At 46.8% G+C, this 14,501-nt stretch overlaps 1 protein-coding gene across 5 annotated transcripts in view; it reads left to right on the top strand.

The window, feature by feature from the left end:
• The window catches only part of COL8A2 (collagen type VIII alpha 2 chain), a 284,052-nt gene that overhangs the window by 200,372 nt on the left and 69,179 nt on the right, over positions 1-14,501 (top strand). For all 5 annotated transcript variants that reach the window (XR_011560347.1, XM_070764716.1, XM_070764714.1 and 2 more), the window contains one exon: positions 17-136. The gene's annotated coding sequence lies outside the window, so the exon portion shown is untranslated. The remainder of the gene's footprint in view (positions 1-16; positions 137-14,501) is intronic.

Genomic DNA, 14,501 nt, shown 5'->3' with positions numbered 1-14,501 from the left:
TTTTGCTCCCTTCTAGGATGAGGACTCTATGGCCTTGCTCTCATGACCTTTAATGGGCTTCCGGAAAGAGCCTTAGAGATGCTGTGAAAGTCAGCTTCGAGTCTCTGCAGAACATTTGCTGTACCCAAGACTTCAGGTAAAGCCACTTGCTTAGCTGGTATTGATATTTTGTTGTGAGCTGCTCTGAGTCCTCGGAGAGTGACGGCATACAAATCTAATAAATAATATTATTATTATGTCAGTACAACATGGCAAACAAGATCTCTATGGTGGATTTCGTATTTCATCACCAGTCGGGCGCTTCCCAAGCACCTAGGACTGTGTGATATAGCGGCGAATTATGTTTGCCGATCCCAGTAAAGCAGCCTTTTGCAATTGACAGGTGGAGATTTTGTCAATTCCGATGGTTTTCAAGTGTCCGCTGAGACCCTTTGGCACTGCGCCCAGCGTGCCAAGTACCACTGGGACCACTTTCACTGGCTTATGCCAGAGTCGTTGCAGCTCGATTTTTAGATCTTCGTATTTCACTAATTTCTCTAGCTGCTTCTCCTCAATTCTGCTGTCTCCTCGGTCAGTCTGAAGTCGGAAGTCCCACAGTAGTTTTGCTTACTCATTTTCGACCACTTTTTTGGGCTTATGATCCCACCAGTTCTTTGCCACTGGTAAATGGTAGTTCCGGCACAAGTTCCAGTGGATCATCTGTGCCACATCATCATCATCATCATCATCATCATCATCATCATCATTAATTTATCAGGAAGATATTTTTCCTTACACATTGGTTTGACTTACAAGAAGTCCAGGCTTGGTTTTAGAAAAATGCCATTTATCAAAGTAGAGAAATTTAACCTAGCTGGTTTGCCCCTTTGATCTGACTCTGTATGAAGCCTGGGTTTGATCCTTGTATCTCAACCATTCTGCAAGTGAAAAGTCCTTGCACTTAGACTAAGAATGTGTACATCCATATAACTAGGTTAGCAGCAGTACAGAAATGGTTTGCTATACAGTGGTCCCTCTACTTAAGAACTTAATTCGTTCCATGACCAGGTTCTTAAGTAGAAAGGTTTGTAAGTAGAAGCAATTTTTCCCATAGGAATCAATGTAAAAGCAAATAATGCATGCAAACCCATTAGGAAAGAAATAAAAGCTCAGAATTTGGGTGGGAGGAGGAAGAGGAAGAGGAGGAGGAGGACAGTCGCTGCCGAAGAAAGAAGGTGAGGTGAGGGGAATTTTAAAAAGCCAAAACTTTAAGGCTTTTTTTTTAAAAAGAGGGACTGTGAGGCGGCGAAAGCCTCCTTAAGTACCACCGAAAGGCTCCTTTGGCAGTCCAGAAAAGCCCGAGATGGCCGGGATTAAAGGGGGAATGGCAGGAAACTGACTGGGCCTTCTTGCTACTCTCAAATTTCCTGGGAAATTTTTCCGGGCTCAGGTTCTTAAGTAGAAAATGGTTCTTAAGTACAGTAGTACCCCTAGATACGAGCATAATTCGTTCCAGAAGGGAGCTTGTATGTCAAGCAACTCCTATCTGGAACAAATCGCTTTAGACTTTGTTTTTCCCCTCTGAGATAACCAAAAGCAAGGATTCTTGTGCCACCTAGTGGACGCTCGGCTCGTATCCCGAATTTGAGCTCGGGACTGGAACAGAAATTTCTCTCCCCTCGTGGCTCGTATCTTGAAATACTCGCATGTGGAGCAGCTCGTATCTAGAGGTACTACTGTAGAGGCAAAAAAATCTTGAACACCCGGTTCTTATCTAGAAAAGTTCTTAGGTAGAGGTACCACTGTAGTGTTGTTTGGGGCTTTGTTTTTAATTTCCCTGGATTGCCTGAATAGCCTGGTCTGATGCAGCCATTTATTGAGGCTAGATAGCATATATTCCCATTCACTCACTCACTCACTCACTCACTCACTCACTCATTCATTCAGACACGTTTTTTCAGTTTCATGATTTTTTTTAAAAAAATTGCACTGAAAACATTCAAGAAACTGTGCATGTCCTTTGGGCCTATGTGTGCTGATATATTCCTGTTTGTGTGCTCAATTTAGATAAGATAATTATTAGAGTTGGAAGGGACCTTGTAGGTCATCCAGTCCAATCCCCTGCTCAAGGAGGTGTCCCTATACCAGTGATTTTCAACCTTTTTTGAGCCGGGGCACATTTTTTACATTTACAAAACCATGGGGCACATTGAGGGGGGGGGGGGTAAAAAAAGTTTGGACAAAAAAATTCTCTCTTCCTCCCTTTCGCTCTATTTCTCTCTCCCTCTCTCTTCCTCTTTTTTTCTCTTTCTCTCGCCATCCCTCTTTCTTTCTCTCTTCTTTCCTCTTTATTGCTCTCTTTCTCTCTCCCACCTTCCCTCCCTCTCTTTCTCTCTCTCTCTCTTGCTTTCTTTCTCTCTTGTTCTTTTTCTCTCTCTCTCTCTCTTTCTTTCTCTCTCTTGCTTGCTTTCTCTCTTGTTTTCTTTCTCTCTCTCTTGCTCTTTCTTTCTCTCTTGCTCTTTCTCTTGTTTTCTTTCTCTGAGCTTCGCGGCACACCTGACCATGTCTCGCGGCACACTAGTGTGCCACGGCACACTGGTTGAAAAACACTGCCCTATACCATTTTGGACAGATGGCAGTCCAGTTTCCTCTTTATTTCCTGCTGTGAGAAAGCTGGGAGCCCCGATCAGCTGGGGCTCGGAAAATGGCGATTGTGACCGAGCTGGTTTGATTCTGCCCTGAATCCACACTTTTTAAGAGCATTCTGCAGTGGGGTGAGCTGTATTGTTGCAATTACATTGAGGCTCAACCCGGGGGCTGGCAGAGATAAGAAGAGTGGGGGTTGCCGCCCAGCATTGACCCATACTGACACGGACAGAGGTGGAAAAGGAGAGGTGGAGAGGGACTGAGAAGGAGCGAGCGAGTGTGTGAATGTTCAGGGCAAGCATGCTGGGCCGACTGTGCACGGGCCGAGGAGGAAAGTAGATGGAGGAAAACGTCCCCCACAACAGCAGGACGTTCCCAAAAACAACGGGATCTACCGGATAGACGCTGGACGTCGAGTGGTTACATGGTGGGCACGCTTGACGTCGGAGGGCTTTGCGGTGGACATACTCGGTGCTGGAGTGCCTGGAAGAAGGAGGGTCTGCCATTATAGTGAACAAGGAGATTGTGAGAAAGAAACTGCCAGATTGAAATTGACAGTATGAAAACCTTGTGGCTGCTGGATGCTATAACTGAAGACCAGGGGATACAGAGATACCTCTCAAATAACAGCAGAGGTACTGGTAGACATTTGGGGCGACCCATGAGAGACCGGGGGTGTCGTGGAGGTGAGAAAGCTGATAACAACGACAGTGGCAAAGAGAAAACCTGGGACGACAGAGGACAGAGTTTATACTCAGGACTGTTTGTCCTACTAATAACATCATATATCCCTCAGACTCACCTTTTTAGACTGGATGATATCTATATGAACTTGGCTTAATTGATTAATTAACTGACCAGTTGAAATATCTTCTACCTATATATTTATTTTTATTACTTATATTTATCTATATTTTTAATAATTAATATTTTAATAATATGAACTATTAGTTTTATATTAACTCTTTTTAATTAAATTATTGTGGGGATTTTTAAGTGGATGGGACGATGGTAGTGATGGCATGAATGAATGGGACTATTTTAGTAATTATTGGAATGAATGGAATACTGTGAATGAAAATGAATGGGAGGGGAGTGATAGATGGAATGGAGTGGGTGGGAGGGATTATAATATGTATGGAATGAATGAATATGACATGAATGGAATTTTTGGCACACCTGACGCTGGAGGGGCAGGAGGGGAGGGGACACTTATCTCTGGGGTGGCAGAGGGTCAAAATATCCCGGTCTTGCTGGGGAGAGGCAGGTATGGCGGAAGCCATGGAGCTAGCCGTTCCAGGGGAAGGAGGAATCGCTGCTTAGTAGCGATCCCTTCTTCAGGCTCCATGAGCTTAACTCAAAGCACTGGTGATGAGTGTAATTCTGGCCCTGGGCTCAAGTTGTTGCTACTCAATGCCAGGTCGGTGGTAAATAAAGCTCTCCTCATCCGGGATCTGATCCTGGATGAGGAGGCCGACCTGGCTTGTGTGACCGAAACCTGGCTGGGCCCGGAGGGAGGAGTTCCTCTCTCTGAAATTTGCCCAGCTGGGTTTCGGGTATGGCACCAACCTCGACCCCAGGGAAGGGGGGGAGGAGTGGCTATTATAGCCAGGGAGAGTCTTGGCCTGCGTAGGCTCATTGCTCCAGAGGTTGCGGGTTGCGAGTCCCTCCTGGTGAAGTTGGACTTAGGGGTTCAGGTGGGCTTGTTACTCACGTACCTGCCTCCCAGCTGCGTGTCAACAGCCCTGCCTGTGCTGCTCGAGGAGGTGGCCGGGCTGGCGGTGGAGTTCCCCGGACTTATCGTCCTGGGGGACTTCAATCTGCCGTCGCTCGGCGGTTCCTCTGGACTGGCACAGGAGTTCATGGCCACCATGACAGCCATGGACCTGACTCAAGTAGTTCAGGGTCCGACTCACGAGGGTGGGCACGCACCCGATATGATATTCCTCTCTGAGCAACTGAGTAATGATCTGAGATTAAGGGGCTTAGAAGTGCTGCCTTTGTCGTGGTCAGATCATTTCCTACTGCGGCTTAACTTCCTGGCTCCAATCCTTCCCCGCAGGGAGGCGGAACCAATTAGGAGGTTCCGCCCCAGACGCCTGATGGATCCAGAAGGCTTCCAGATGGCGCTTGGGGTTATTCCAGATACACTTGTCCACAGTTCGGCAGAGTCTCTTGCTGAGGCCTGGAACAAGGCTGCAGGGGAGGCTCTTGACCGGATTGCGCCGTTGCGACCTCTCCGCGGCACTAGACCCCGTAGAGCTCCATGGTTCAACGAGGAGCTCCGGGTGTTGAAGCGCCAGAAGAGACGTCTGGAGAAGCGATGGAGGAAGAGTAAGTCCGAATCCGATCGAACACTTGTAAGAGCTCATATTAAGACTTACAAAGTGGCGCTCAAGGCGGCAAGATGCGCGTATCATGCCGCCTTGATTGCATCAGCGGAATCCCGCCCGGCCGCTCTGTTTAGGGTAACCCGCTCCCTTCTTAATCAGAGGGGAGTTGGGGAGCCCTTGCAGAGTAGTGCCGAGGATTTTAACACGTTTTTCGCTGATAAAATCGCCCGGATCCGAGCAGACCTCGACTCCAATTGTGAAACAGAGTCGACTGACAATGAGTCAGTCGAGGTGACTGGGGCTAAACGTCTTTGTCCATCTGTCTGGGAGGAGTTTGACTTGGTGACACCTGATGAAGTGGACAAGGCCATTGGAGCTGTGAGTTCCGCCACCTGTTTACTGGATCCGTGTCCCTCTTGGCTGGTTTCGGCCAGTCGAGGGGTGACACGGAGCTGGGTCCAGGAGATTGTCAACGCCTCCTTGGGGAGGGGGTCCTTTCCGCCACTTTATAAGGAGGCGGTTGTGCGCCCCCTCCTCAAGAAGCCTTCCCTGGACCCAGCCGTGCTTAATAACTACCGTCCAGTCTCCAACCTTCCCTTCATGGGGAAGGTTGTCGAGAAGGTGGTGGCACTTCAACTCCAGAGGTCCTTGGATGAAGCCGATTATCTAGGTCCTCAGCAGTCTGGATTCAGGCCCGGCTACAGCACGGAAACTGCTTTGGTCGCGTTGATGGATGATCTCTGGCGGGCCCGGGACAGGGGCTTGTCCTCTGTCCTGGTGCTCCTTGACCTCTCAGCGGCTTTCGATACCATCGACCATGGTATCCTTCTGCGCCGGCTGGAGGGGTTGGGAGTGGGAGGCACTGTTCTTCAGTGGTTCTCCTCCTACCTCTCCGGTCGGTCGCAGTCGGTGTTAGTGGGGGGTCAGAGGTCGACCCCGAGGTTTCTCCCTTGTGGGGTGCCTCAGGGGTCGGTCCTCTCCCCCCTGCTATTTAATATCTACATGAAACCGCTGGGTGAGATCATCCAAGGGCATGGGGTGAGGTATCATCAATATGCCGATGATACCCAGTTGTACATCTCCACCCCATGTCCAGTCAACGAAGCAGTGGAAGTGATGTGCCGGTGCCTGGAGGCTGTTGGGGCCTGGATGGGTGTCAACAAACTCAAACTCAACCCAGACAAGACGGAGTGGCTGTGGGTCTTGCCTCCCAAGGACAATTCTATCTGTCCGTCCATTACCCTGGGGGGGGAATTATTGACCCCCTCAGAGAGGGTCCGCAACTTGGGCGTCCTCCTCGATCCACAGCTCACATTAGAAAAACACCTTTCAGCTGTGGCGAGGGGGGCGTTTGCCCAGGTTCGCCTGGTGCGCCAGTTGCGGCCCTATTTGGACCGGGAGTCATTGCTCACAGTCACTCATGCCCTCATCACCTCGAGGCTCGACTACTGTAACGCTCTCTACATGGGGCTACCTTTGAAAAGTGTTCGGAAACTTCAGATCGTGCAGAATGCAGCTGCGAGAGCAATTATGGGCTTCTCCAAGTATGCCCATATCACTCCAACACTCCGCAGTCTGAATTGGCTGCCGATCAGTTTCCGGTCACAATTCAAAGTGTTGGTTATGACCTATAAAGCCCTTCATGGCACCGGACCAGAATATCTTCAGGACCGCCTCCTGCCGCACGAATCCCAGCGACCGGTTAGGTCCCACAGAGTTGGCCTTCTCCGGGTCCCGTCGACTAAACAATGTCGTCTGGCGGGACCCAGGGGAAGAGCCTTCTCTGTGGGGGCCCCGACCCTCTGGAACCAGCTCCCCCCTGAGATTAGGATTGCCCCCACCCTCCCTGCCTTTCGTAAACTCCTTAAGACCCACCTTTGCCGTCAGGCATGGGGGAACTAAAACACCTCCCCCTTGCCCATGTTGTTTTGTTGATTGATTGACTGTGTGCCTGTTTTTTATATATACTGTTTTTTATGAGATTATTAATTTCAATTGGAATCTGGATGGGTGGGCATTGGATTTGGTATTGTGTACTGTACTGTTTTTTATTATTGTTGTGAGCCGCCCCGAGTTTGCGGAGAGGGGCGGCATATAAATCCAATAAACCTAAACCTAAACCTGAAAGTCTCAAGTGTTGGGGCTCTCACAACCTCTGCTGGCAAGCTGTTCCTCTGGTTGATTGTTCTCACCGTCAGAAAGTTCCTCCTTGTTTCTAGGTTGAATCTCTCTTTGGTCATCTTCCATCCATTATTCCTTGTCTGACCTTCCAATGCTTTGACCCCCTCCTCTCTGTGGCAGCCCCTCAAGTATTGGAACACTGCTATCTTTTAATTTGCTCTTTTGCACAGTACAATTATATACAGACACGCACAATGCTATGTGCATCTACTAAGTTTCAAGCTACATTGCAAAACACTTTGAAATGCTGGAAAAAAGAAAGAGTGGGGTTTCTGTTGGGTGGATAACACAAGTGCCTTTTCAATCACTGCAGGAAAGTTGCTTTTCCTAATCACATTAGGATCTGTTGGTGATTTCCTTCGCTGCCTCCCAAAAAGACATAGACCAGGCTGCCCCCAATTTGATTAGGGAATTCTGCCAATGGAAACCAAGCCTATCTGGAGAATATTAAGCAAGGAAGCTGAATAGAAAGTTTGTTTGGGGAAGTAAAAGATTCCTGAAGGAATCACCGAAAGTTTAGAAATCAGTGAAAATCCAGCATGTCGCAAGGCATCGCATTCATTTCTCACATCTGTCTTTAGTTCAAGGGCATCTGTATACCGGGAAGCAAAAAAACCCTCACCTAAACGTGTGCATATGTGTGTCTCCATGTGAGAAACATAGAAACATAGAAGATTGGCAGCAGAAAAAGACCTCATCTATCTGCCTTTATGCCGATCAGTTTCCAGTCACAATTCAAAGTGTTGGTCATCACCTATAAAGCCCTTCATGGCACTGGACCAGGGTATCTACGAGACCGCCTTCTGCTGCACGAATCCCAGCAACTGGTTAGGTCCCACAGAGTTGGTCTCCTCCGGGTCCCGTCAACTAAACAATGTCGTCTGGCGGGACCCAGGGGAAGAGCCTTCTCTGTGGCGGCTCCGACCCTCTGGAATCAGCTTCCTCCAGAGATTAGAACCGCCCCCACCCTCCTTGCCTTTCGTAAACTCCTTAAAACCCCCCTCTGCCGTCAAGCGTGGGGGAACTGAAGCATCTCCCCCTGCCTATGTAGTTTTTTGTGTATGATATGACTGTATGTATGTTTTTATATATTGGGGTTTCTTGTTTTTTAGATTTTTAAAATGTATTATTGTTATTTTAGATTCTAACTATTAGATTTGTCATTATATATTGTTTTTATCATTGCTGTAAGCCGCCCCGAGTCTATGGAGAGGGGCGGCATACAAATCTAATGAATAATAATAATAATAATAATAATAATAATAATAATAATAATAACAACAACAACAACAATAATAATATTTCCTGTATTTTATCTTAGGATGGATATATGTTTATCCCAGGCATGTTTAAATTCGCTCTCTACATGGGGCTCTGAAACTTCAGATTGTGCAGAATGCGGCCGCGAGAGCAATTATGGGCCTTCCTAGATTCGCCCACATCTCGTCAACACTCCACGGCCTGCATTGGCTGCCGATTAATAATAATTAAATTAATAATGATTTATTAGATTTGTATGCCACCCCTCTCCGAGGACTCGGAGCAGCTTACAACAACAATAAATACAATAGAATACAAATCCAATAAAAACTATGTTAAAAAACACATTATTATTAAAAACTAGCAATTCTAAAACAATCACACCAATCTCAGATGTTGAGTCAGGAAAGGTGAGAGGAGAAATTAATCCCCCCATGGTTGGCGGTATAGGCGGGTGTTCAACATCTTACGGAAGGCAAGGAGGGTGGGGGGCAATTCGAATCTCAGGGGGGAGTTGATTCCAGAGAGCTGGGGCCGCCACAAAGAAGCCTCTTCCCCTGGGTGCCACCAGATAACATTGTTTAGTCGATGGGACCCAGAGAAGGCCGACTCTGTGGGACATAATCCGCCGCTGGGATTTGTGCAGCAGAAGGTGGTCCCATTAGTTTCCAGTCACAATTCAAAGTGTTGGGAATGACCTACAAAGCCCTACATGGCATCAGACCAGAATACCTTCGGGACCATCTTCTGCCGCACAAATCCCAGCAGACAATTAGGTCCCACAGAGTTGGCCTTCTCCGGGTCCTGTCAACTAAGCAGTGTCTGGTGGGCCCCAGGGGAAGAGCCTTCTCTGTGGTGACCCCGGCCCTGTGGAATCAACTCTTCCCGGAGATTAGAACGGCCTCCACCCTCCTTCCCTTTCGTAAGTTGCTGAAAACTCACCTATGTTGCCAGGCATGGAGTAATTGCTGTATCCCTTTGCAAATATGGTTTATATATGATATGATTGAATTGTATGGTAATTTTAATGATATGGGTTTTTAGATGTTTTTTAAGTATTGGATTTGTTTACATTGTTCACTATTGTTGTGAACCGCTCCAAGTCTTCAGAGAGGGGCAGCATACAAATCTAATTAATAATAATAATAATAATAATAATAATAATAATAATAATAATAATAATTATTATTATTATTATTATTATTATTATTATTATTATTATTATTATTATTATTAAATTCAGTTACTGTGGATTTACATGGGTTCTGTCCATGAATGTCTCCTTGGCTTCCCATGGCTTTGGGCAAAGCCACCCTTGGGGCCCTACCAGACGGGGATTTTATGGTTGTCTCTGCAGTCGCAAAGGGAGCTGGATGTATGTATGTGAGGCTCCCCTTTCTTTTCCCTCTTCTCCGCTGGTTTCCCCAGCCAGATTCCCAGGCTCCTCTCTAGCATGGAGCTGGTCCCTCATTCACTGCTGCTGCTGCTGCTACTCTGCATCTCGTTCAGGCTGAATGGGAGGAAGTGGGGAATGGAAGGGCCCCTGACGCCCTCCCCCTCTTGGGGAATTTTCTCCAGCTGGGCCAGAAGAATCTGGCCCAGTCCCTGAGGAAGGTCAGTTGGGTTTCATTCCTTGAGAGGTGCACAGGTGCGGGAAACAAAATTGCACTCGATCCCGCAGTCGCTTGCCAGAGCCGCAGAGCTGCGTGCAATTAGCTATACCGGTAGGAGTCTACCACTGATTAAGTCCTGGTAGAACTTTGTGAGCTGATGTCCTTCCTTGCTGAGCCAGGGAGACCCGTGTTCTGAATAATTAGCTTGCATCACTCAGGTGCATCTGTGATGACGTCTGGACAGGTGGGCAGAGTCTCCCACCACCACTGCTACCAGTTTGCCTGAACCGGGCTGAACTGGTAGCAGCCCACCACTGCAGCACACCATAAAGATGTTGTTCTGGACCATTGTGGCAGAAAGGTGTCTCTTTGTGTAACATCCAACAAGTATCTTCCTTCTCTGCCCCTTCCCTCCCCTTTTAATCTTTTCTTTTCTTCCTCCCATTCCCCTCCCTGTCCCCCTTCCCCTGCCCTGCCTCTCTCAAACTTACCCCCCCAGCCTGTCCCCAACCCTCACCCTTTCATCTTCACCCTCCCTTTCAACCTAATCATCTCTCCCTGTTAGTATGTCTCGGTACAAAACCTTCAACACACGTTAAGCAGAGTTGTTGTAGTGTAGGAAATGTGGATTAGCCTGACAATGACTCAGACTTAGTATCAATATATATACAACAACATTATTTACAAATATACAGAATCAACAATATAATACTATCAATAGTTTACAAACCACGCACACAGCAAGAATACAATTCAGGGCAAATATATCTCTAACAAAGTAACACCCTCTTATAGCCAACCAGTAATATTTCCTTAAAGGTACAGTCTTTACATTTTACAAACTAACATGGTAAGCTACTGTATGGCAACGCCCAAGCAGGTTACATTCTATATACTAACCCTCACCCTAAATTTAACCCAAACTCAAACCCTCACTTACCCCTCTTAAGAGTTGGCTGCAAAAAGAGGGATGCTTCTCCAGAATCCAGGAGCTCTACTGGAAAGCAGATTAACTCTAGGATGACTGATAACTGACAGTAACTGACACTTTAGCCTGCAGGGATGAAGTCACAAAACCATGAGATTTTTTCAAGGAGATGACTCCACCTATCAAAGGCCACCTGCTCCTCCACCTTTGTGGCCTACACTCATGCCACACAAAGGTCTCTAGGAAACTACCAAACCAATGAATAAAGTTCTCCTTTTTGTCCTTTTTTGCACGGAAGACATACTACAGTTCTTTGGATGTAGACTGCCTCTTCTTATAGAAGCTCCACTCAACACTTCAGCACTGCTGAGCAGCTTAATAGTCTGCTGTTTGTTTTCTAAAGGCAGGGGTTGGCAGCAGACTTGACTGTGTTTAGGATAACCCTTGAAATAGATTTGCCCCATCAAAATCAATAGAACTGGTTTTAGTGGCACGACTTCAACAAACTTTGAATCCAGCCAATTGTCTGAAAAGACCAATAAATTTTAAACCACAATTATCCAGCCTGTCTCATTTCGATCCATTGCATTATATATTGTGCACTGTTTTCTATTTGAGAAAGTGAGGAAATATCATTTAAATTTATTACTTTCTTAGAATACTGCATCCAGTTTTGGTTACCATGTTATAAGAAAGACATTGAGGCTCTAGAAAGAGGGCAGAATAGAGCAGAGGCCTGGGCCGATGACCTCTAGAGCAGGGATGTCAAACTCCAGGCTTTAAGTCCATGGGGCCACCCTGGAAATAGCAAAGGACTGGCCTGCAGTGCCTCTGGCAGCCAAAGGGGGTGCAGGGGCCTGCATGAGGCCCCACTTTGGCCTGCAGAGTGCTGCAGGAGGTGTCCGTCCCGTCTCCAGCCCCCCCCCCCCCCAGCTGAACCATGGAGGAGAGATACAATTCAATTCAATTCAATTTATTAGATTTGTATGCCGCCCTTCTCCGAAAACGCGGGGCAGCTCACAGAATAAGTATTAAACAAAGCATATAAAACAAATCTAATATATTTTAAAAGTGCAACTAAAAACCTCAGTCAGACAGTCTGATCACACCATACATCACATTTATTGGTCAAAGGGGCAAGGTCTAATTGCCCCAAGGCTGGCAACATAGATGAGTCTTGCGGAAGATGAGGAGGGTGGGGGCAGTCTGAATCTCTGGGGGGAGCTAGTTCCAGAGGGTTGGGTCCCCCACAGAGAAGACTCTTCCCCTAGGCCCCGCCAAACGAGATTGTCTGGTTGATGGGACCTGGAGAAGGCCAACTCTGTGGGACCTAATCAGCCATAGGGATTTATGGGGCAGAAGGCGGTCCCATACAATGCTAATCCATCCCTTGAAGAAATCCAATGTGACAGGCCTGTTGTAGAATTTCTTGCAACTATGTGATTCCATCTTTGAATCTTCCATCAGGAGTCCCAGATAAGTTCCCCCTCCAACAAGAAGACTGTTTTAAAGTTGTTGTGGTTAGCTCTGGCCCTGCTCCTGCCCCAAGGACTGTGGATGTGGGGGAGACATCCACATGCTGCAGGCCTGTTTTGCCCCCGGTGGAATCTGCTGATGCAGGCTCCTCTGACCAAGAAGACATGAGTGACAGGGAGGAGGAGAGTGTAGCAGACAGCTCAGAAGGAGATCAATTCTCTAGCTCCTCCTTGGATTCAGAACAAGTGTTAATGATATAGCCATGGATGCGGAGAGCGATGCATAGGCAGCAACAACTGAGAGATTATTATCAAAGAAAATGAGGCCACCTGTGGTTGGGTGGGGCTGTGGTAATTAGTGAGGCTGCTATAAATAGCAGTCTGTGGGTTTGGCCATTGTGGAGGATTATCTGATCGTTGTGTTTCGTGATTGCTTTACTGACTTTGACTTTTTGTGTGCTGATTTTCCCCCGCTTTGAAACTAAAGCAGAGCAAAGTGTGTTTCACTTTGTGAAAGAAGAAGGACTGTGAATTGCCTCACAGCTGCAAGCTAAGTATCACAGAACTGATAAGGGACTTGTACAAATTACCAGTTTGGTTGGAGACGAGTGCTCTTTGCTATAACAAAAGAGGGCTTAGTTTAAGTGAATTTTCATTATAAAGAACATTGTTTCGAATTTTCAAACGTGTGTGTGTGTCTGGAATTTCTACCTGTGAATTTTTGGGAGGAGTCTACCAGAGAGCCCGACAGAACAAAAGTGGTGGTGAAAACCAGAGGTTTTTTTACTACCGGTTGTGTGAGTTGGTGGGTGTGGTTTTGTGGGCATGGCAGGAGAAGGATACTGAAAAATCTCCATTCCCACCCCACTCTTGGGCCTGCCACAGGTGGTATTTGCTGGTTCTCCGAACGACTCAAAATTTCCGCTATCATTTCTCCAGAACTGGTCAGATCCTGCTGGATTTCACCCCTGGTTTAAAGAGTCCCCTATTCAACCAAAGTTGTATCTAATTTGACTGATAAACTTGGAAAAGCCAGGGCAGTGGTTTGCCGTGTTGCTAAGTTGTGGAAGTTGTAATGCTCCATGTGAATCTCACAAGCTTGGGAACTCAGCCAGTTTTTAATCAGGCTAAGCTCAAGAAAGAGTTGCTGGTTGTCATCCTTCTTTGTTCTGAGTCTTGAGAACTGCGGTTTGGAGCACCTTCCTCCAGGTCAAATGGTTTCAGGTGAGTGCAATTTTCCAAGGTACAAGGTCACGGATGGATCAGCGTTCTGTGCTTTCATGCTCAACCATGGAGAACAATAGCTGGCTCTCATTCAGATTTTTCTTTCTCCACTTAAGAATGACATCAGAAGACAGTAGCAGGGATCAAGATAAGAGCAGGAGAAATTATACAAAACAAGGGCCTTTTGTTACCTTAAGGGTGATGAAAACATGAAGAATGGTCATGCGTAATTAATGTTGGGAAGACACAGTCAAGAGACACAAAACTGCAGTGGTACCTCTACTTAAGAACGCTTCTACTTAAGAACTTTTCTAGATAAGAACCAGGTGTTCAGGATGTTTTTGCCTCATACCATTTTCTACTTAAAAACCTGACCCCAGAAAAATTTCCCAGGAAATTTGAGAGTGGCACGAAGGCCTGGCCAGTTTTCTGCCATTCCCCCTTTAATCCCGGCCATCTTGGGCTTTTCTAGGCTGCCAGAGGAGCCTTTCAAGTGACACTTAAGGAGGCTTTGGCAGTCCAGAGCAAACAAAGCATTTTCCTTTCTCTGGGCGCTTGGAGAGGGAAGAAACCTCTGCCAGCACCCAGAGAAAAGAAACTCTCCTTTGCTCTGGGAGCGACTGTCCTCCTCCTCTTCTTCCTCCTTCTCCTTCCACTCAAATTCTGAGCTTTTATTTCTTTCCTAAAGGGTTTGCACACATTATATGCTTTTACATTGATTCCTATGGGAAAAATTGCTTCTATTTACAAACTTTTCTACTTAAGAACCTGGTCACGGAACAAATTAAGTTCTTAAGTAGAGGTACCACTGTACAGTGATGCCTTGTCTTACAAACTTAATTGGTTCTGGGATGAGGTTCTT

Source organism: Erythrolamprus reginae, chromosome 11, assembly GCF_031021105.1.
Source record: "Erythrolamprus reginae isolate rEryReg1 chromosome 11, rEryReg1.hap1, whole genome shotgun sequence".
Classification (NCBI taxonomy): Eukaryota; Metazoa; Chordata; class Lepidosauria; order Squamata; family Dipsadidae; genus Erythrolamprus; species Erythrolamprus reginae.
Note: the sequence above shows the minus strand (reverse complement) of the source record. Positions and strands in the feature narration are given on the sequence as shown.